Source organism: Camponotus floridanus, unplaced genomic scaffold, assembly GCF_003227725.1.
Source record: "Camponotus floridanus strain SB8 unplaced genomic scaffold, Cflo_v7.5 scaffold91, whole genome shotgun sequence".
NCBI lineage: Eukaryota > Metazoa > Arthropoda > Insecta > Hymenoptera > Formicidae > Camponotus > Camponotus floridanus.
Genome location: NW_020229862.1, coordinates 209216 through 233622, shown reverse-complemented (window position 1 = coordinate 233622; position 24407 = coordinate 209216). Strand labels below are relative to the sequence as shown.

The 24407-nt window shown below is 38.1% G+C and overlaps 1 protein-coding gene across 4 annotated transcripts in view; it reads left to right on the top strand.

Annotated features, from left to right (window-relative positions):
- The window catches only part of LOC105247868 (homeobox protein engrailed), a 75756-nt gene that overhangs the window by 28251 nt on the left and 23098 nt on the right, over positions 1 to 24407 (top strand). The window lies entirely within an intron of this gene.

Genomic DNA, 24407 nt, shown 5'->3' with positions numbered 1-24407 from the left:
CTAAAGTTGTCGATTAATATGCAATTAATAACACGTTCCAGTCTTTCGTCATTCTTCAGACACTCGCAATTAAACGATAGATTATATCTTGATATTTATGTTATGCGTCACCTGCGTGACTTTAAGAGAGAAATTATTGCTCATTGTCTCTTCTACAACCGCGAAGAATCGCACTTTCCGCGATTTCTAGAAAGGAAAATACGATTTTATCAATTTGAAGCTATCCAGCAAAATTGTCAGTTCTCTTTTTCGCTTCTCTGGCGCGTGAAAGGGACTGCTTTTGCTCGGCAAGAAGTCGACCCAATCAGTATTCGAAATGTCAATGAGTCTTGGACAGAGTGTGTTCGAAAATTGTCGCAAAAATTATACTTTGGAAATAAACTTCAACCAAATTACGAATCAACAAAAGGGAAGTCGTGGGAATCCAGTGGGAAAACACAATATCGGATGCCTCTTTCAGCTCGTCAACTTCTCGGAAGGAAACCGAGTACTCGCTAGTAAATCAATGGGGTGCATTAGCGGACGAATAGAATTACCTTCCGTCGCGCGAAATGACACGGCGGGTTCTAACAGGTGTTACATGACTTTATAACGTTCGGAGACCTACGTGCGTACCTTGCCGGTAGTAATGCGACGCATTTTACGCCGACCACCTTTCAACCTTGAACGCTGAAGGTCGACGACGGAGCTCGGGAAAGCGAATCCTTTCGTAATCGGTCTCCCTTTGAACCGCGGCGTGTTTTAACAAACCATCTCCTCAGGTTGCTGAAAAAACAAACAAACATGTATCAATAAAATATTTTCGATATCGATAAATTATTTCGCAAATGATGTTTTCGACGAAATAAAAAAAATATTTGCTGAATAACTACTCGTGTACTGAATTATCATAAGAGAACAAGTTATTATAGAGATTATCAATTTCCTTAAGCGTTATCGATTTGGATTAATCACATTGCTCGCTCTTGTTATTTTGTTATCGAGGCAACGTGCTTCGAATGCGATTTCTCGTGATACTATAATATTACACGCATCCGATCTGTGTGTATATGTATGTGAAGAGAATTATAAATACTGTTTACTTAAAGTTCAATTACCTCTCTAGCTATAATCATGCAATTCTCGTAAAATAAAGAGTGCGCGATACTAAGCAAACATTCACTTAGATTATACATATACATACTATTGAAATAAGTTGCTAGTTGTAGAAAAAAATAAGATTATTTTCTAATAAATTTCGTATTAAACGACTTTTTAAAAAAGTCGTTGGAAATAAATGTCGTTCTATTTCGCTCGCATAAATTATGATTTTACAAAAGAGACGCGATCCTATTATCTCGAGACACAAATATATATATAACGTATAAGAAAAGAAATATCTCGCGGACCCGCGTAGCTAATTAAATGGGTCAAAGCCGATGGAGCGACTTTTCACGAGATTGCGATCGAAATCAAATGCTACGGTTGGACGGTGATGTATGGCGGTTGACTGACACAGATAAAAGAGCACAACAGTTTTCGCATTATGCCACGGCTCATTACTGCAATTAGCATGCTAATCCAAAGGTCGGTCTAATGAATATGAAAATGAGTACCGGCAAAAATTCAAAGCAGTGTCGTGACACGTGGACGGGTACACCTGTAACGCGCGAGAGACAGATATACGTCATTAAGATGAACACGTTTATTACAATTTGCGCCTTTATCGCGCCTCTAATCCGAGAAAACGATTAATCAGAACCGTTACATTGTTGATAAATATGTAATATATGCGTAGTCGAATGTATATTGCAAATTATTCAACGCAATGAAACTACATACGCGAGCAAAATAAAATACGACAACTTGCGAATGATACATGCCTAGCTAGCACTCGTAACTTCTTGTCGCTTCATTATAAGCTTGTTGAGCGTTTAAACAAAGTAAGAGTAAAAAGGCATTTTGTTAGTTTGGCATTAAGCCTTCGAGCAAAGGAGATAAGCATCGGATCGCACACCTGCTACAGAGTTTATGACTTCATCCTGGACCAGCCGATCGCGTGAATTGCGAGTCATTAACGATACCCCGGCAAGATATTTTCTTGCCGGTAAGTAAATTTACCGTCCAGTTTTCGATATAATTAATATAATTAAGATATTTTATAGATTATCGATTTATTTCCGTTAAAACTAATTTAATTTTTATACATAATTATATTATATTAGAACGCATACGAAGAAAATTTTGCAATAAATATAAATTATGTTAATAGTACACACTCTCTTTTTTAAAATATTTATTCTAAAGCATAAATGATATTTTTTAAGCATGTGTTATTGTTTACTAATTATGCATCAAAATGTTTGAATAATTGCAATAATCTTTTGTAAAATATAATGCATGCAATAATAATATTATTAAGTAAAAATATTGTGATTTCTCTTACGTGTATTTTCTACGATTACGAAAAATTATATTATAGCTTTTACCGTAATATTTTCTCCGATAAATTGATTTAAATTTCATTGATTTTATGAGGTAAAAAAAAATAAAGTCCGATAAGTAAAAAAGTCCATGATAGATATAAATGTGGCAAAAATAAATTTTTCACAATGTATATATGCATATAGGCCAACATTGGATCAAGCAATTTGCTGAAGCTTCGCAAATTTTCTCACGAAATTTAAGATACGCAGAACACGAAGCGATTTTGAATTTTTTAACGGCATCGAAAAAGCTCTAGGGTTAATTACGCCGGCGAAGAATAATGCGTGTGCTCCGCGACAGAATTTCTTTTAAATAACTTGCTACCCGCCGATGTTATCTCGAAAAGGTTTCAGCGAGAGACGGTTTAACGAATTCTCTCGTCCAAATTAATTATGTGAATCCGAATGGAGAACGGAGCAATTCGCGGGCGGGTCGTGCAAGGGCGGGAGAGTGTCGTCATGATAATGAGCCATTAAATAATTGTCGCGGCGGGGAACGGTTTTATTATCGTGGCGCGGCACGATAAGCCCTCGGCAAAGCTACCGTGGATTCCTGGGACAAACACTTCATTATAAACTTTTGATTGCCTACAACCGCCACTAGCGCAATTAAGGCGAATTCAAAGTTCGCCGCGCGGAGAATAGATATTACGTCAATTAATTACGGCAGTCAATACAAATCGGCTGTATCGAATTAATTGACATCGATCGAAAATCGTCATGTGTTTTCGAAATAATTTGATTCGAATTTCTTTCTGGAAAAAGATTCAACCCGCAGTTACATAATTAAATAACTGGATGCGTCTGGTGCTTATCTTTTTCGCATACACTTAAAAAGAGAGGTCAATGATATTTATATATAATATATCATAATATAACCGGTGTAACAGCCTTCCTTGTGATGATAAATAAAGATGATTTAGGAATACGCAAGTTCTACTACTTGTTTCCAGTCTAATATATTCTGATTTTTTTAATTATCATATGTATATAAATAACTTAGTAAAGATATATGAAATATCTCACATATAATTATAGAAAAAAATTAATGTATCTCTAACATATGTATATTATCAATAAAATGTTTTTAAGAGTTATTTTAACCAGATTGTTGAAAAGAGGAAAAATAGTTTTTGACAAGAAACTATTATATTAATATTAATATAATTTATAAAACAAAAATGCGAAAAGATATAAGAGAATTATAACAAGTTTTAAGAAAAATTACGAAGAATTTAAGAAGATACAGGAGAAAATATTAAAGATACAAGGAGTTCTGAAAAAGAGATTTAAATAATAATATCATATATGAACTACGTCTTTCATTTTTTCGTCTGGATAATGTAAAATCTCAAGGAGTGTAAAGTGTTTCATCGATGTCGCCGTAAACTTTATGCAGACAGTTATGAAAAATGTATTGTAATAAAACGAAAGTAGACTAGAAATTAAACTTTAACTTGATCAACTAACTCGTAGATGAAAGTAAAAGTGAGGAATCTGGAACATTATATAACATTAGCAAAGAAAATAGAGCTCCTATGACATTCTTTATGTGTAAAGTCTAAAGTATATTTCAGCACATAAGCAGCTGAGAATATATAACATATGTGGTGAAATTTTGCAAAACGCTAACACGTGTGCTATTGCAATAGAACACAAGGAGATATTTATCTTGGCATACCACGACTTGAGAATTTTTTTTTTCAAAACTCTTTTGTATCTACTAAACGTAGCATGAGAAAGATCGCTTCTCGCTTTGTACTCTCCATATATGAATAAGAGGTGAACGTTGTCGTAGGTAATACAAATGACGTCTATTCACGTTCACGGTGAATATAATTAATGATGAATTTTTAATTCTAACAAAATATTAAAATTAAAAATATAAATTAAATAAAAAATTAAATTAAATTACAATATCTTTTTAATTAAAAAAATCTTTACAATCTTTAACCTTCCAATTTAAATAAAATGTTAGAAATAGAAATCTATGCAACGATTATAGAAATGTTGCGATAATGGCATGAATCAAACATAAGCGAATTAATGAGCGCCAGAGAGATGCTTATGGGGACAAAGTCAAAGCTGATTCTTTGGTGGTTGACGTCAGTGTTCACGAGAGGATCTGGGGATCCGCGGGAGAGATGCGTTTGAGAATCGCGTTCGTCTCAGCATTCGTCCGATCGTCCCGTTAATATCGCGAAATTAAAAGCCCGTAATTTATGGGCCGTTTGAGGACCTGGTGCTATCCCCTGAATTATGGCTCCCTTAACTAGACTTGAATTACGACGAGCCGCCGCGGAACCCATCCTCCTTCGACTCCTCCGCTCTTTGAGCCGCTCTCTTCTTTCTTCGCGCTCCCCCTCCCCCTTTCTCCACCATCCGCTATCCGCTCTTTTAAGTTCGAAGTGCGAGGTGGTATCTTCGTGCTTCTCGATTTTCAGATATATACCTATTTCCGTCATGACACCTTCGCTCGAATATGAAGTACCGGTCGGCTTTAAATCTCTTTTTACCTCTTTTTCTCCCTCTCTCCTACTCCTTTTCATCTGCGCTGTTTTTCATACACGTCCTTTTATTATTCGAACCGCATAAACCAGAATGCATCGCGCGGCACAAACCGCCAGTTCTTTGTTCCTCCGACATGAAATCGGCTTTGAGAGACGTCTTAGATATTTTTCTTTCATATAATATGTTATGGTTGCAATAAAATTGATTTATTGATAAATAACGTGTTTCTTTAAATATCTGCATAAAATAAGAAACAAGAAATATTCAACGATATATAAACATTACAGAATGTCAAAATTAATTAATAATCAAAATTAATTAATCAATAAAATTAAATAAATACAAATTATATAAATCAATTAATAAAATTAATAAAATTATATAAATTTGAAAAAATTTATATAGTGATTTTGTGCGCTTTATAAGAAAAACTATAAATTGAAAAATATTTAAGCACTTCAATATCCTAATAAAATTGATTATTGTTGATTATTGTTACAAGATCATTGTTATTGATATTGCTATATTCTATTTACTATCATGTTATTTTCAATTGTGTCGCAACTTGCATTGGACGCTTGGACAACTTAGGATAGCCCTTAACTTTTATTTACCATCTGCTGCCGGAAGGACATAAACGTCAGCCATTCTTCCTCAAAACCACCACCACAACCGGTGCAGCAGTTTATTGGTTGCGGTAGCCATATTCGATGTACATAGCCATAGAAAGAAGGAGATATTTTGGTAGATTTACCCGCAAGGATTAAAGGATCGTTAAAATATTAGTGGAAAATTTCGATTCGCCATGGCACATCCCTCAATTTGCGTGAGACACCTTACACAGATCCTTAGGGGACGGGACCCATTCTTCTGTTCGTGAGTAGGGTGATATTAGGGTAATATTCTAATAATTCTGTTTCCTCCTATTTTCTCGTGCAGGGCATCTGTTTTTACAATATACCTTCTGCTAAGGATTTCCAAGTAGATAACAATTTTCCTTAAATAGCGTATTATGTCGACATAGCTACTAATATTGTTATGTTCTTAGGAATCATTTACTATCGGAAAAAAATAAAGATAAATCAGAGATCAAAACGCATGTGTCATCGTGTAATAGAAACCGTCCGACCAGATGACCGGAAATAATTCAACCACACCCCGCTTCTCTATCATTATTTTGAGAAATGACTATAACATTTAAAACCTTGTGGTTTAGAAATAATCATTTTCAATGTTTCTGTCTTTAATTGACAAAAAAATTTTCACTCTTTATCGCATATCATATTTTTATACTTTTATATATTTATATTTTCGTGACTATATTGCGGGAAAAAAATTTATATTTCATTAGAAATGTTTCTAAAGAGTCCATAAATATCTAATTTTAGAAATCGTAAATGCGTTTTTTTATCTTTACACAATATAAAAGTAACGAGATTTTGATGAATGCTGTGAAAGTTATCAGTTTCCGATCACTATGGCATAAGCTACTTATCCAGTCGACTCCATTTATGTTCGCATTTTATATATAGACTGGGTACAATCATAAACTATACGCCGCGCTTGCGAAACTATGTAGAATTAATTAAACATATGGAGACGATTTCTCATTATATGTTAGATTTATGTGTGGATACGTCAAAGTTAGCTTTAATAAATTATTTATTAATGATATTGCGACGATTACTGTCCAATACTTATTTTTTTATGATCTACAATTATATTCATCATATATATTTAATCATTCATCTTATATATTTAATTTATATTCCAGTATTTATTGATAATATTCATATATATTTATCGAAAAAATTCCAGAAATACCTCTCTGTTTTATAAAATATTTTGTTATTCCTTGTATAATGAAATTAACATAATTTGATGATTTTTATGTATTTCTTGTCGATCGGAGGACAAATCATTTATTTTTATTATCTCAAAAATATAAATAAAATTAATATAATAATTATATTAATACATTAATAAGATATAAATAAATTAATTAAACCCGCATTCTAATCGATTTATCTTTATATGATTGAAACGATACACAAATCATCAGTAGATAAGTGTTTAAAAAAAATATCAAATATCACGTTTCGCGCATTTATCGGTTTTATTAGGCGTATAAAATAGAATGTTTAGTGTACGCGAAAGTATTCCTCCTGTCTTTCGCGCAGCAATTTTCTATCTTGCGAAAGGAATGCAAGCGTGTATTCCTTATTTTCCGAGAAAAGCCCCCCTAACGATCGCAACGATAGTCACCGATGTGATCGGTTTCCAGGAGTCGAGCACGTGTTGTGCAAAACCATTTGCACCGCTCAAGGTACAACCGTAGACACGTGTGTGCTATATACATTAGACGGAGAAAGAGAGATATGAGATCTCGTTCCATTAGTACGTGCTTGCTGTCATACATTAGAGTTAATTAAGTGTGTTTAATTAAACTCGTTGTTCCTCTTTTAATGCACCCTCTCTTCTCACAGAGTTACCAACACTTCTCTGACAGTCGCTCGCGCCATTCTTGCCTTCACCGCCGCTTCCCCGGTTCGCTCGTTTTCCCCGTTCCTCGCTGATGGACTTGGAAGTGCTAATGGCTCCAGTTTCGATTCCAAGTATGGCTGGAATTTCTCCTGACCGGCGGAGATGGCTCTCCTCCGAGAGAGACCGGATGCGGCGGTGAAACGGGGCGATCCTTAAGGATCCCATACGCGTCTTTCTGCTTCGAGCGAAGCACGAATCGATTCCAAACTGGATGTTAAGTTACCAACGATTCCAGCAATTCTTTCAAAGAATGTTAAAAATATTATCTAATGATAAAAATATCATCTAAAAATATTATCTAATCAATCACGCCGCGAAAGGAAGGTCCAGTCAGATTTAACGCGATTTAACGTAGTATTATCATACCGGTTCTGCGAGATAAATCTTTGTCAAATTTGTTCCGGCGATACGTTCCTACGGCAATTATCGACTCGCGCGGCAACCTTCCCCACGTGCAGTAAATAAGACGCCGTTATACGCGAATAGCGGGACGAGATATCGCGCGGACGGGATATTCGCAGAAGCGGCCCCCCTTTGACGCGAGACCACGTCCGATAATCTTACGGCGTCGGTCGTAAATTTCGTACGAGGGGAAAAAGTAAGTACACCAGTTTTTCGTCGGCGGCTTCTCGTCAGCTTCCTCGCGTCCCGCTGCATCCGAGACCGCGAGCCTCCGAGAAAGAAACGCGCTCGGACGGCCATTGCACGCTATATAATATCGCACCGTCGTCGGTCATCGATCGATAGCCAAGCTCGACGATCGCACATGCAACGAGCATACAGGTGCACATGCAACCCACATGCGCGCGGAGAGAAGTAACGGGGGATTCTTAGGAGACGTAATGGCACCCGCTCGCGAGAGGGGGAGAGGGAAAATGGGAGCGAGGATGTGTAAAAGGCAATTGCCTTTCCTCGCTTATGGTCCGACATACCCGGCCTCTACGGCGGCGCGTCGCGCACGTTAATGCCTCGTGTGTGTGCATCATGCGTGGCGTTGCGTGCGATCCCGCGCGGCGGACGTGTTTACAAAACGGCAATTTCACAAGGATAATTATGAAATATGCGAAGACGACGACCCGAGTCGGCTACGGCGACGGGAACATCCGCCGATCCTCCTCCTCCTCCTCCTCCTCCTTCTCCCCCTCATCTTACGTCGGCCCTAATCGCAATTAAATTCGCCGGTTTATCGCCGTCTCCGCAAATCGCCGTGGCGTCACTCACGGATGATATATCGTCCACGGGTGAATTTACCGGCCCGTAAATACTTCACGCGCCGCGCATCGGGAGGGAAATGATTTTCCTCTAATTAAATGATGATGATAACAAGCGATGCGGAGCCAACGGCGCGGCTCGACATGATATTCCGAGGATCTAGGACGCAGCATCCGTCACAAATGAATACGTTTGCGGAGAGAATATTAACTCGGGGATTCTCATCGCGTGAAAAGTAATTAATTTCCTCTATCTGTAACGCTACAAAACGCTTTATCTTCCTTTCACAATTCAAATAATAATATCATTCCGTAATTTAATCCGATTCATCAAATTTATACGTTGTTATTCTGCGATTAAAGAAAACGACGTCGCTGAAAATTATTACTCTTATCACTGACACTGATAAAAAAAAATTAATAAGAATTAAATATAAATGAGAATTAAAAAATAAAGATTAATATAATAGAGACGAAAATTAATATAAAAAAATAAAGATTAATATAAAAAAAATAGAAGAATGTTTTATGAGACGAATAAAGTAGATTTTTTTATAGCAGCAACTAGGAATCTCCCTTCGATCTTTCTTTCTTGTTTTTTTCTCCTATCGAAAAATCGAATTCGCGGAAGCAGTCCTCTTAATTTCCATTTTCATTTCCATTTTCGGTCGATACCTATTTAGTCGAGTTCTCCTAATAATGTTGTACGTCGTTAAGCCCGACGTCTGTACGCTCTCGCGCACGCACGTACACGCACTCGTCGGATAAACCATACGTACCTTCTTAATTACGGCGGAAACATTACAAAGTCCCGCGCGGTTGTCGGCCGTTAATAAAGGGCAATATCTCTTCCCCGCGAGAAAAAATATTACCGGCACACGAGGGAAGTCCCGTAGACCGATATCCGGTTCTGCACGCCACCGTCGATGCAGATTGCGATTGGCAACGGCGGAATGGGCTCTTGATTAAGACAAGACTGACCGTCCTCTTCGTAATGCTTTTTCAACATTCGTCCGAATAGTTTTCGTCTGGGACGCACCCTAATCAAATCGAAATTATCGCAATTTAATCGCGACGAAAATTAAACAGATCGTTGTTGATGAATTAATTTCACAAAGTCTGAAAATTGCAAGGAAATAACGAAGCAAAATATCGAGGATATATCGTGTTACAGCGTAAAAATATGGTTTAAATAAGAATGTCAAATATCTAACAATATCATTCACATCTAAAAAAAAGCGATTGTGTCTCACTTTCTGCACAGAAAAAAAATAAGTGTCAAATCAAAACTTATATACTTAAACTAACGCGTTCATTGTTTCGTATATACGCAACAATTTATAATCTAGAAGAATTTAATAATTTTAAATTTCAACAATATTATAGTCTTATTTTAATATTGTAATTGTCTCCTCAAGAAAATATAATTATTTAATTCTACTTTAAGAAAATTATAATCTTTGATTTAAAAATGTTATTTTCTAACATTGTTTCTTTTCCATTCAAGGAAATTAAATCTTAAATAATAAGAATATATTTTTCTTGATTGAACTATATAAAATGGCTTCATTCAAGTAAGCAATTATTCAAGCAATTATATTTTTCTTTAATTAACGCAATATAATCTCATTTCAAGATTTCCATATTAAAATTAAATATATTTTCGAAACAAGAATGTCCTTTTTTTGTGGAATATGACGATCGTTAAAACTCTTATAATTAAGTGAAATTCAGCAAATTCAGAGCGAACATTAAAGTGTTCCACTCTTATTATTCTCGGGATATAATTCCAATTGATGAAAATCCCCAAATCTCTCGCGTAGAATCTAAGATCTACGAGAATGCGGAAGAATAAAGTCGTAGAAAGGAGGACAAAGTCGCCTTGATTTTCCAGGCAGCTTTCGCACGGTGCGAGGAATTGCAGGCAAAACCGGGCGCATATAAACGCCCCCGTAATTACATTGGCCGGCAATTAAGCGTCACTTGTAAAATACAATATTCCCGATTAACAAGGGGACAGCTCGTTATAGGAGGTTCAAGGAACGAAATATTTATCGCGGTGCGCGCGGGAGAGGCCTTAGCCTCTCGTGTCCTTGCCAAAGGCTGGCGGCGCAAAACGCGACCGATGGGCAGGTTAATCATCATTAAGGCGGAAACCCGGCTCTCTTCTACCACGGCCACCCCTGGCGGATCCTGAGTAACGATCGCGGGTGCACGCGTCGCATTAAGGTCCGCGTAAATTCGCCAACTCGTCGAAATCGCCGCTTAATTTCGCGCTGCGAGTCAGTCCGCGCCGAGTCTTAAATTGCATTTTTGCCATTCCCAGAATAATGCGGGGGGAATAATATCCGCGGGTCGAAGTTTAAATCGATTATATTGCTGTACAAAAGCGCGAATGCTTATCCCTCGGCTCTCTAAAGTACGCGATTTATCGCGAATCGCGTACTTGAGTTTCGTTAATGGCGCAAAAGAAATTGCGCAAACTGAACTATAATTAAGCGACATTCGCGACGTGAATCGCCTCCTCCCCGAGGTAGCTAATTTATCGCTAATCGCGCGATTTGCGAGAATAAAAGCGCAAAAGTGTCGGGAGGCAATAATCTGGCGATAAAGACTCCGTATTTATCGTTTAGCTAAGGTATTTAGCGAAAATACCTTTATAAAGAGTTCGTTAGCGGTTTCAAACAGTGCTTATAAATATGTAATTATTGCAACGATGGTAATTTTGCCGAAGCACGTATAAAACCGCGGCTGTTAATTGCAGACTTGTGCACGTTTTTTCGCGTTTGTCAACGAAAATAAAGAAGAAAATGTGGAAATTATCGCGGGACGAGTTAATCATCGTTAGAGGCAAAGACTCGCGAATTACGTTACGGATACTAACGATTTCTCGAGAAGGCATCGCATTAAGATTCCTATTAATTTGCAAAATCTTCGATTAAAGTATATCTGTCTGAAAAAATTGCAAACAAGCAATTTTTAATCGGTCCCAAAAATTATGATTATTTTCCCTCGTGAGGGAGATAAATAAATTTTGTTTCGGCACGAACGAGTCATCATCGTCGCAAATCGTGACTAACATCCGCGCAGTCCGATACGCAGTCAGGCTGGGAGGAGTAGCTGCATTTTTGATATCCAAAAATGGAAGAGCAGCACGAGAGAAAAAGACGTTCCGGCCGTAATTTATCACTGTTAGCCCACCCTCTAGGAGGAGCACTGCGCTCTGGTGATTTCATCGGCACGAGTTAAAAAAGTAGCATCGACGCTGACGAGTCAATTCATCTCTCGTTCCACTGACCTGAAACGTGGATGATGTCACGCTACGATCGCGCGCGAGGATGCTTAGAATCTCTTCAAGGATCGCGAGCTGCGCGTATGAGTCACGGTCTAACATCCCGAAAGATTCCGCAAACGAAGCTCGCGCGATTCCTTCATCCGACATTATATCTTCCCTCGAGTTGTCAAAATATCCCACTTCGCAATCTCTTATTTATCACCGCAATTTCGCCAATTTTTCCAATCGACGTTCTCCCTCGATTGTCGAAAAAGCTCGCGTCTTCGGGAGAAATCCCAGGCCAAGGAAACGCGGAAATGAGTGTCGCGGATGATGCGTCAGGGTCGAGAAGAGAGAAAAATACTGGCGTCGCAGTTTGCCCGGCAGTTTGTCCCGCGGCGTCCGTATCGAATGCTAATTAAACGGGTGTCGACTGTATCAAAATACCTAACGGCCGCGGCAGCAGCGACTACGGACCGATCGACGCGGGCTACGGTATAGTTTTCGGGGAGCCGTGCGGAGCCTAATGTATGCCAGTGGGCTAGCACGGTGGTCCCGCGGCACCGTGTGGGTGGTCCACGTCCTCCTGCCAACCGAGGCACTCCCCTATGCTACGGGCACTGCTATGTGCACTATATACTCTCCTTCTGTCCCTCTTTCTCTCCCACATTCTCTCCCCTTCCTCCTCCCTCCCATCACCGTATTTCGCTCTTTCACTCGTCTCCCTGTTCCTTCTCATTCCCCGTACAGGGTGATACGCACGCGAGAACGCTTTCTCCCTCTGTCTCGCTCTTTCTCTCGAGCTTTCCTTTTTCCCTTCTCGTTCGCTGCGTCTCTCTTTCTCTCTCTCTCTCTCCCTCTCTTTCTCTCTCTCTCTCTTCTCGTTCGCTTACATAGATTCGCGCATTTAGTTACGCGTTCAAACATGCGGTTGACTGTGGTAGTCGCCGAGAGACGGCCTCTCTCTTGATGCACCGTCTCGCGCTGTCATGAAGTCATGACCGATCTGTCAGTGCTCTCGTCTCTCTCCTCTCGGAAGCGCTCCGGAACGCTGTGCGCGATCGCGTGAATCGTGCGAATTGTTTTTCGACAACTGCGAGGGAACTAGAGGCTTACGATTCTCAAACTTCCTTTGACGAGTTTCGTCATGTCTAACGAAATTACATTTGATTTCATTTCAACACGACCCAGGTTATATAACGTGACATATTGATATGTGTATGAGAAACATTGTATTTTATACATTGTTTATGATAAAAAGATATTTTTTATAATTATGTATAAAATTATTTATAAAGAAATATACCTATTGTTTACGAAGTAATAATTTCCGTAAGAGCGTGTGTTGTAATGCTGGCATATACGAGCATCTTAAATCTCTCGCTTTGTCCACATTTCTTGCACATGTGCACACACGTGCATATGTACATACTGCATTTAGCCAGCCACCTTTTACGCGAGAAAATAATGCGGATCTATTCCTTCCACGCATGCGAATACTGATTTAACTTTCCCCCATCCTGAACCCGACTATTTCACGCGAATAAATATAAATTTAATTCAATTAATGAAAATTTCATCGTCTCTTTTAATCGAAAAAATAAAAGTGCATTACTTCCAGTTCTTACATTTTTAAAGATTTAACTAAAATTCTCCTTCCATAATATTTTTAAATATTAAATAAATTTAAATTATAAACCATCAACACAAGATAAAAGAAGAGAAACAATATAATATCTAATATAAATCTAATTCAATTAATGAAAATTCCATTGCATTATCTCTTTTAATAAAGAAAAAATAAAAATCCATGCATTCTTACAGTTCTAAATTAAGATTAACTAAAATTCTCCTTCCATAACATTTTTAAATATTAAATAAATTTAAATTATAAACCATCCGCATGATAAAGGAAGAGGATAAACAATGACTGAATCCGCGTGCATAAGAATCGCGTAAAGTCTCACGCTCCACATTATTGGCCTCACTTATCGATGACACGTACGAAATATTTACCTACTACCTACGGACGCGGTCTCACACCGACTCCATCCAGGCAGCCGAGGAAGAAGGAGAGAGAAGGGAGAAAAGGAAGTGGCGTAGTAGGGAGAGGCGGAGATGAAGGTGGAGGCACTCGCGCGCACGTGTGGTCGGCGGTGTATCGCTCAATTGAGCGAACGCTGTGAAAACCGGTCCATGGCTTTCGGACAGCCGAGACGACAGACGCACGTCACGTCGCTGCCGCGACTCTGACTAATTCGACGGCATTCGAAGCGTCATTTTGTTCGGGAGACGAAATCGAAGAATTCAAGTTCGTACGTAAAAGTTATTTGTTTTTCGCCGGCAGAGGAGAATGAGAATCGTTAAAGCGTCTTAAAAGCGGAGGATGTATCACTTTGAATTTTTCAAGCATTCTTATTTATATAATACATGTCCTCGCCATATGATTAGCAAATTATTGGCTTTTGAATATCTACGCGCGTAATAAAAAGATTGACGATTGAAAACCCGTCGTGGAGCTCGGCGTTTTTATACGATGCAGCCGTTTTAATCCCGATTAGATGGTCTATTGTATTCGCAGTCCCTGAATTTTCATCAAGGGCTCGCGTGGGAAGAAGATTGCCGGTTATTATTGCCGAGGAATGGAAGTGTAATTTGAATTTAGTTATTCATGATTTCGTTATTCATTTTACTATTAAGCCCCTTCTCCCTCCCTCCCTCGTCGCATAAATTATTAATGGGATTATGTTTACCGCGATATCGATACTCGAATTATCGTTATATTAAGTGAATTTTATACCGCGCGATGCGATCAATTGTCTCAATCGACGCGTCGCGAAAAACATCCGTCGCATATTTTAGCGTGTATTAATTATATCATGAATAATGCATACTTATTTACGCCGTAAAATAGTCTTTCGAAGCTATCTCGAGCCTCCACAACACATTTATGTTGCGGCGAACGTTGATTTAGACATTTCGTGCTCACGGAACCGATACGATGCTCGGCTTAAGCAACGCGTCTCGAGTGTCTGCCTATTAACAAGACCTCGCGTCTTTTATTATCCACCAACACACGCATGCACATGATACATACGAGCGCAATGTACCGTTAAATAGCTTTCTTGGGAGTTAATGAAAAATGTTAAAAATAATTTGAGGAGCGCGAGAAGGAGAGAGAAAAAGAGAGAGTGAAAGTTCAGGAACGGGATGAAAAATTGGCGCCTCAACCGAGATACCAAGTGCGAACGATAAGAATAGTTTCGCGTATGTAAGCAGAAACGTCAGAAGAGAAACGCACGCACGAAAGAGAAAGAGAGAGAGAGAGAAATCAGAGGAGGGAAGGAACGAGTGAAAGAGAAGGAGAGAGAGAAAAGAAAGCCTGGTTGGCCGGGTTTTATTAATACGCTTGAGGACAAATTAGCCAGCTGATTGCACGATTTAATTATAACCGCTCCTGCCCTCCTCTTCCGGCTCATCTCGGCTTCGTCTCGCGCGGAAGAGGAGACTACCAAGAGGAGAGAGAGAGAGAGAGAGAGAGAGAGAGAGAGAGACCATGCTTGCCGAGACCCTGTCGTGTCACGGCATTAAAACGTCGACTGCTTTATTAACGGAGCCTCGGACACGCTCCTTCCTCTTTTCGCAGCGTTGTCCTGCCACAAAGTGACAAAGCAGCCGGCGACGGACCTCCGGAGGAGTTCGCCTAATTTTTAGAAGCAGACTCGCGTCGTTTCGCAAACGGAGAACGAACAAATTACTCTGAATCGGAGCATGAAGCCTCTCGCGTTGCTTTCTTTTGGAGGATACATTTCGGGCGCGATTATTTCTGGGAACTACCCGCTCGATTTCAACCCGCGAGAGATTTCTCAATCAACATTTAAATATTCCAGTCGACTCTTCTTGATGGACTAGTTAAATTTTAAACGCAAGACAGCACGCATTTCTGATAATTAATTCAGCGCACAAGCTCGTAAGAGATATCTTAATTTCGAGTCATAATCGAGATGTCATTTCGAAGCGACAGGATTCTATTTTTATCCGGCTAATGTTCGTTGTTAATGGGATTTTGTGAAGACAAATTCGTAAATAGCGTAGGCAAATGTGAGTTTGGGAGCTTTCCAGATTCGAATTCTAGCGTTAACGCGGACCATTTAACACGTAAACACTCATTTTCACATACGAGTACACGTGTACGTGCTAATGTTAATAATGAAACTATTTTACCGGATCGTCAACGTCGCCGTATAATCACTCAGGAATTTTTCCGAGAAAATTGAGAGGAATCTGTCGAGTCGATAATTATGTTCGAGCTTGGTTTAAGTGTCATTTTTCGTTTTAATGTACTCGTTTCCCGCGATATTTACCCTAAAGGCGCACGGATTTATTCACCATAAAGGCGACGAGAGTGAAACCCAAGTGTTGGAAAGTCGCTGTCCGCACCTCTCCGCCGTTAGTCGCGTACTTCGCGCCCGGTTCGTCCGAAATAGAATCCGTGTGTTCGCCTCGTGTTTGGTCAGTCGAGAAAACATCGTGGAGGGCACTCGGTGCACGAAAAGGTCCCACACAGAAATCTCTCTCTTTCACTCTCTCTCTCTCGCGGGGGGAACGACGGGTCCGTCCGCCCTCGTCTTCGTCCTTTTTTTCCCGAGACTATACATAGTCACTATTCATCGTTCGTATAACCCAGCGGACCTACCCACGATGGGAGCCGAGCCTCGGTAATGAAGACGTTTCTCTAGGTTAGGGGAAGTTTGACGTTTTTATGGGTCAGCCTTGACTCTTCCTTTTTTTTTTTCCTTCGACTCTCCTTTCTTCCTCCACAATCTCAACCTTACATCCCGTCTTCCTCGTCTCTACGTTTCGCCTCGTATTCCTCGAAGGACCGAGCTAAGCCGGCACGACCCGTTATTGACGGGTCTATCATCTCGCTGTAATTCCATAATACAAGATTTTCGGTTTTACGGCGAATGTTAACGACCGTGCGAGAGAATCACAGTGCGACGACCTTTCGCCGCGATGAATGTTCGGGAATGCGATAAGAGCACTTGGCCTCTTTCACTGCGCGAGCATCTCTGGAGAGTAACTTCGATTCTACTATTTATTCCAGAGAGAAATTATTTTTATATAGTTACAATTATTAGTAGCAATTATAATTATTGTCATTATTACTGAAAGTATTCTGATATCAAATTATTATTTATATAATTACTACAAAGAAAAAAATTTAGATTTTTTAAAATAATATTTTTAATAATCAGATATCTTAAAATAAAGATATAAATTTGAAAAAAAATTTTGAAATAGAATATAAAAAAATATGGAAACTTATTTTCATTTATATAAAATTTATATCCCTATTATTTTTCTTAAGATACTATCTTGTGCACAAGACCCATATCGTTTATCAGTAATTCTTTAGAGGGATTTACGAAGCAACGGCATGTCAATCTAATGTTCCTGCGTAAGGACATTGTAACCGCGAAAATCGAGACGTCCTTCGCCCTCGAACGAAACGATCCACTTGGGCCGCTCGATGACGGTGGTCCTCGAGGTACAAAGCCTCGTCGCTTAAACGACGTGCATTTTATTGACGTGGCGCGCGATCCAGCGGTCTCTAAAATACTTCACCTTTCGTGGACAGGAGTTCAATGTTCCCCACGCGCTAACGTGATCCTCATAAAGTCGGGCGGGCCATTGTCACCATTTGACTTGCGTGTAAAGCTTAAATGGGTTCAAGCTTGCTTCGTACATAATATGTACTTTTATTACGGAAAATAAATGACAAAAATCTCTGCATTATATTTACCATTTTTCATCAAAAAACAAAAATTCAATGAAATCATGACATTTGCATAAACATATGTCACACATGAAGAATTCCTGTTATAAAATCTCTCTTTACTTTATGGTTACTCTTTCGCAAGAATCTTATTTGGATGACCTGTCGGAAACCCAGCTTCATTTACGTGCCGCTACACCCATCTGAAATTTGAATACACAGTCTCTATTGAATATTTATTAATACTAATTTCTACGCAGTCATCAAATTTACGAAACCATCCGAGCGAAGATAATTATTTCTAGACTCCGAGGTAGGGATAGAAATTGTGAGAAAAGAGGAAGGAGAGAAAAGAACCCGCTCTACGCATTAATAATTCAAAATCCACCCAATAGTTGTGCGTAATTTAATTGAAACACGCATTCTCTCTCGCGGTTTTCGACGATAATTGCGTTTTCCACCGCACCACAAAATTCTCGAAACCGCCAGCAGGAGAAGAGGGGACCAACTGACGAAACTTTCCCGCTTTGTTGCTGACTCGATCGTCATAAAGTCAAACGCATTCAGGATTATCGCGTCAGGATTATCCACGTGCACACTCGGCTGAACGTGCTCGAGCATGTGAGCACCCCTAGAGGAGACAAGATAAATAGACGAGGCATGGGGGAGGATTTAACTCAAATTTTGCAAGCCTCGGCGCAGAAGCAGTTTTACGAAGATTGCACTCTCTCGAGGAGCTGTTATTAAGAGATCCCAAAGGTGGTGTAACGAAAAGAGCTCGGGGTTCGTCTCCTCATCGACATTTAAGCATCCCCAAAGAGTTATCCGTCTGGTGCGCTGACCCATCGTACTCTTTCTCTTCGACGACAGGCTGACTTCATCCCGTCTGGCCACTACTCGTCCCTCGCATATTACGAGGTACTTTGGATATCAAAGCTTCCTCTCCCGGAGCCCGTATAGGCAGGATCTATGGGGGCCCGCGCGACCCCAACGTGTTCAGGTCACCGCTGACTCGCGGGAAGGAGGGGCAGGGAGAGAGGAGAGAAATTTATTTCGACGAGGTCGCCGAAGCCTGTCGTGCAACGACCCCGAGACGTCTTAACTTCGACACATTTGCGAACAACGTCTACGTATCGTTGTGTTGTATCATTCGTTACGTTCTTCTCCTCTCTCTCTCTCTCTCTTTCTCTTCTTCGCGCGATATGCAACAACACAATATACCACGAAACCCGCTTTGAAACGAGCCCGTTAACACTTGAAGGACGGTCCGAGTCTCTCAAAATGTCCTTTCTGAAATTTATTTCGGTGAGGTCGATGCAGCCTGTCGTCTCGCGACCCCGCCAACGTCTTAACCGTGGCTTACATCGTTATTTTCATGTTACATTCGTGTGATATAGTCAGTTCCATTTGTAATAACACGTGTCTATTGAGATAATTAAAAATGTCTCCAAAATAATATTAGCGTAATAATATAATATTATAAAAGAAAAATGTAATATTGACGTAATTAAAATATTCATACACTGAGAAAAAAATCTGGTTGCATTAATTAAAATTCTGGTAGATTCAACCAGTATGTCTGAGTTGGAAAATGGACGAATCAAAATTCTTGTAGGAATTACCAGATGAATCTGATTAATTTCTTCCTGTTAAATTTATCAAATTTTCTGGTTAATAATACTCGTCAGCGCCAAGTCGTCTAAAATTTTTTCCATCTAATCTCAAAAGTCTGTTTAATATTCTGAATTCCAACAAGATTATTGGATAAATTCAATCCAGATTATTGAAGAAATTATTTTAAATTTAGTTTGTTAGAAATTAAACTGATAAACAGTGATGCAAGAAGAGGATGCAGCTCAAACACACACAGTCAGAGAGCTATCGTCCTCTTTCTGGCACTACTGCTCGTAAGAGAAAAAAAAATATACTTTGGATTTAATGTTAATACCAGTTCTTTACATACATTTCATGGCAAACATTGAATACGAGTTAAGTTAAGAGTGACTCGCAGCTTAGCAGCAAGCAAAGAAATTAATGTAACAAGAAATTTTATAGATCCAACCAGAAAATACTAATCAAATCCTTATAGTAAAATCTAATTAAACGTTCTAGTTATAAAAAATCGAGTCTTATCATGATAACTAGAAATTCTTGTTTAATTTAATCAAAATGCCTTCAATCATATACGTCTTGTTGGTACAATCAAACGATTTTTCTCAGTGAGTAATAATGATGTAGATTTGACGTATGAATAAGCAGCGCGATATTTCATTAACATGGGATTCCCAATGATAATAAATCGTACGTTAAGATTAAGCAAACGAATCCAAGAATTCCTGGGAACATTACATGAACCAAATCACGAAGCTTCTAATGACTCGGTTGCGTCTCGCGACGTACCCATAAAAGTCTCGGATGCTTCAGGCGTAGCAAATTCTTCGAGGCGCCCTGCGCCGACAGGAATCGTAGACCCTGAAATTCCACGAGAATTCCAAGCACGGCTGGTCACATGATATTCCGCTAATCTACCGGAATCGTAGTATCATCGATGAGAAGAGCGCACAATCATTCGTTTCCTTTCCAATCTCTCCGTCTCCTTCTCCCTCCGTTTGCATAAATTATTGGTCGCGGAAATCTGAAGGAAAAGGAAAAAAAAGTTATTATGATTCGAAAACATGTATTACATTAGCAAAGAATTTTATAGCTTCTATAGAGACTCGTCAAAGAGTTGTTGACATTAATCCAATAATCTTCCAAAAATATATTAATTATAATATAAAAATTATTAATCTCATATATTTTTGATTAAGAAAAAAATTTGGTTTTAATCAAAAACATATTTATACTGTGTTATAAATTAAACAACATTTATTTTTTTGTTGTTTATTGTTAATGGAAATGATAATTAATTCCACTCGGTTTTATAATACATATATTAGTTGAAAAAATGTAACACATATAGATATAATTTCACATGTGCAAGCAATGAAATCAAAGAACCGATTAAAATTCTCAATAAAAATATCTTTAATCCTGCGAATTGTAGGAATTTATCAAGAAGAAGTAAATGTTATTTGCATATCAATTCTTTTAAATCGACACATATTAATTATTTAACTTAATTAATTAATTATTTAACTCTATCGATTGCGATATTCCGTAAATTTACCGAGTGAAAATTTCATTATACAACTTTGAAATTCTGCAGAAATGAGCGAGGTAGAATCGCATTTGTTCGCCAGCATGCGTGTGGCACAAAGCGGTGTGTGGCGTCGTGCGTTTGTGCGTTCATGCGTATCTCTGCGTAACCGAGGCTGCTCCAAATTGAGCGTTGTGCCGCATATAGTCTGGTTTCGTTGACACCGTAATACCATGTTATTGAGTAGGCGAAGTCAACGTGTCGAGAATTATCATGTTATCTCGATCTTTGTTTGCTTAATTTATTTCTCTCTTTTTCGAGAGAATACACATATAATCATTTTCTTTTCTATTCCAATTTGTCATTAATATTGCGTAGGAATATTTAATGCGATAAGCCGTTCTAGCAAGATTTTTATGTTTAAAGTGATTTTATATAGATTTATTGCGCGTATTTCACTGTTCAACATTATACCTAAGAAAAATGAATATCATTATATTATATTAATTATATGGGAAATATTTTAATTAGAAATTTTTATATTATATATTAATATTTATTTATATTAATATTTTATATTAATTATTATACTAATTATATGGGAAATATTTTAATTAGAAATTTTTATATTAATTATATATTAATATTTATTTTATATTAATTATTTGGGAAATATTTTAATTAGAAATTTTTCAGTATCACGCACATGGCACGAATTTTCGCGAAAGTAAGAATTTATGCTGATACCCGCGCGTTCGACGAACTTATTCAGCATATACGACAAGAAAGCCGACAGTAAATTCGCGCACACGCCGCATATTTGTCTTCATCCGACTTTGAGCGTCTCCTGACATATTTCTGCCCGTCGCTTTTCGTCACGCTGTTCTCTTTCTTCGTCTCCGTTTCTCTCATCATTATCGTCAACCCGCTCGTACCCGGGATCCCAGTCGCGGAGATCCGCGTATATTAAATTCACCGTGGTCTCATATGAGCCACGAAATTAAGCGATTTCGCGGGACCACATGGGGTGGTTTAGCCCCCCATCTGCGCGGTAACATGCTTCAATTAAACGTACCCGCCGTCAGGATTATTAATCCCGAATTAATGCGGCGCGACAATGTGGAACATTTCTGTTTGATCAGTCGGGTTTACGCCGACAACAAATAAATAATCTCGTGTAATCTATCCGGTTGATACGGTTCGTTGAGCCAAACAATCTTCTTCAGATTACATTCTCGATTATTAAGATGCATGTGTGTACAGCAAATTTAATTTAAATATAATATTTTAATCACAGTTCGAAAAAATCAAGATTCTATTTTATTATTACTGTAAAAAGAATTTGTGTAACTTATTGTACAGTACGAAAGAATTATACATGATATCACTTGTAATATCTGACTTCATTTCGCACTCAATGAAGATTAATTTTATTTAATAACGAGCACTGTCAATCTAAACGTTCGCTTTACGTTTCGATTATTAAGATGCATGTGTGTGCAGCAATTTTAAATATAATATTTTAATCACAGTTTGAAAAATCAAGATTCTATTTTATTATTCCTGTAAAAAGAATTTGTGTAAATTATTGTACAGTACGAAAGAATTATACATGATATCACTTGTAATATCTGACTTCATTTCGCACTCAATAAAGATTAATTTTATTTAATAACGAGCACTGTCAAGCTAAACGTTCGCTTTACGTTTCGATTATTAAGATACATGTATGTGCAGCAATTTTAAATATATTGTAATATTTTAATCACAGTTTGAAAAATCAAGATTCTATTTTATTATTCCTGTAAAAAGAATTTGTGTAAATTATTGTACAGTACGAAAGAATTATACATGATATCACTTGTAATATCTGACTTCATTTCGCATTCAATGAAGATTGATTTTATTTAATAACGAGCACTGTCAATCTAAACGTTCGCTTTACGTTTCGATTATTAAGATACATGTGTGTGCAGCAATTTTAAATATAATATTTTAATCACAGTTTGAAAAATCAAGATTGTGTAAATTATTGTACAGTATGAAAGAATTATACATGATATCGCTTGTAATATCTGATTCCATTTCGCACTCAATGAAGATTAATTTTATTTAATAATGAGCACTGTCAATCTAAACGTTCGCTTTACACGTTTTATTCATCGAGAAACAATCTTGACACGAGGAAGCCCAATAAAGAAGATCCAAATGGTGTACAGGCTCTCCACCGTGTAGTTAGCTTCGTTTTATTCGAATAACCCACAGTAGCCGGATTGTCAGATGTTGTCGTGGACTTGGTTGCAGGGGGACATCGTTTGATAGCGGGCGAGGAGACGAAAGGAACGAATGCTGGATCGGTGTTGGTGGTCCACGGTGGCGACTCGAAACAATGAATTTACTTCATAAATCTCAATTCAGTCGGGACCACCGCCCAATTAAACTTAATCTCACGACCACCGCCGTGGGGCCATTTGCCTAAGATGTATCCGAGTCGACGCGGGGACTCACATTTTAATATGTTCATTAGAAATCTTCGTGACACTTAAATTTAATAACCAATCGGAAATGTACAGAGTATATAAGTCCACTAATGCATCATAATTAACTTAATCGCGCGAGTTTTACTTTACCACATACAATCTATTTTTTTCTTTTTATATAGAGCTTTTTTATGTATGTATAAATTTTATAAAATCTAAGGAAATTATAACAATAGAGAAAAATAACAATAAATACGAATAAAATAATGCGAGATGATTAATTATAATTTTGTTTCTTTATTATCTAAGTTGAAGCGAAAGCGATGGTATTTAATAACTGGGAATTACTGTTGGGCAGTGTCAGATATTTGAAAGAATAAAAGATAGTCCCAAAAGTTTGATCATTTATACGAATATCCAGTCGCTCGCGCGCGGAAGGGAGTTTGTTCCTGGAAGCGAAATTCCTGGAGATGGCCTTGCGAATATACTCACGAATCGTGGGATTCGAGTCTTGCGCGCCCATCGCTGCCTTTTATTTGGCCGGCAAATGAGAAACATACCGATAACACGTGTTCGTATATTCGCCCGAAACAAGTTGCGATGACTGGGCTCTCGACGAACGCGTGTCAACGAGAATTACGCATAGATATTGCGTCGATAATCACGCTGTTTTGCAGATAGAATAAAAAAACAAAATAAAAAGAAATGAGTTTCAAAAAGAAATTTATTTAATAATTAATTTTTTTCTTAAAGTCCCTGGTTTTCTCTTTAAAAATAAAATTTATAAAATCTATATATAACATTTTTACTAAAATTTTTTCGTCTTTACGATATTTGTTTGCTATATTATGTGCTATATTGTTTCTTGCGTGCGTTAAATTGTTCTCGATACATTTTATTGAAGTCTAATTCCAAGAAGGACATGACAAAAAATTCAACGCCAACTTTTGTCTTTATAAAGTGGCTTAAACATAGAGAAAAGCATGACAGTAGCCTGAGGCTAG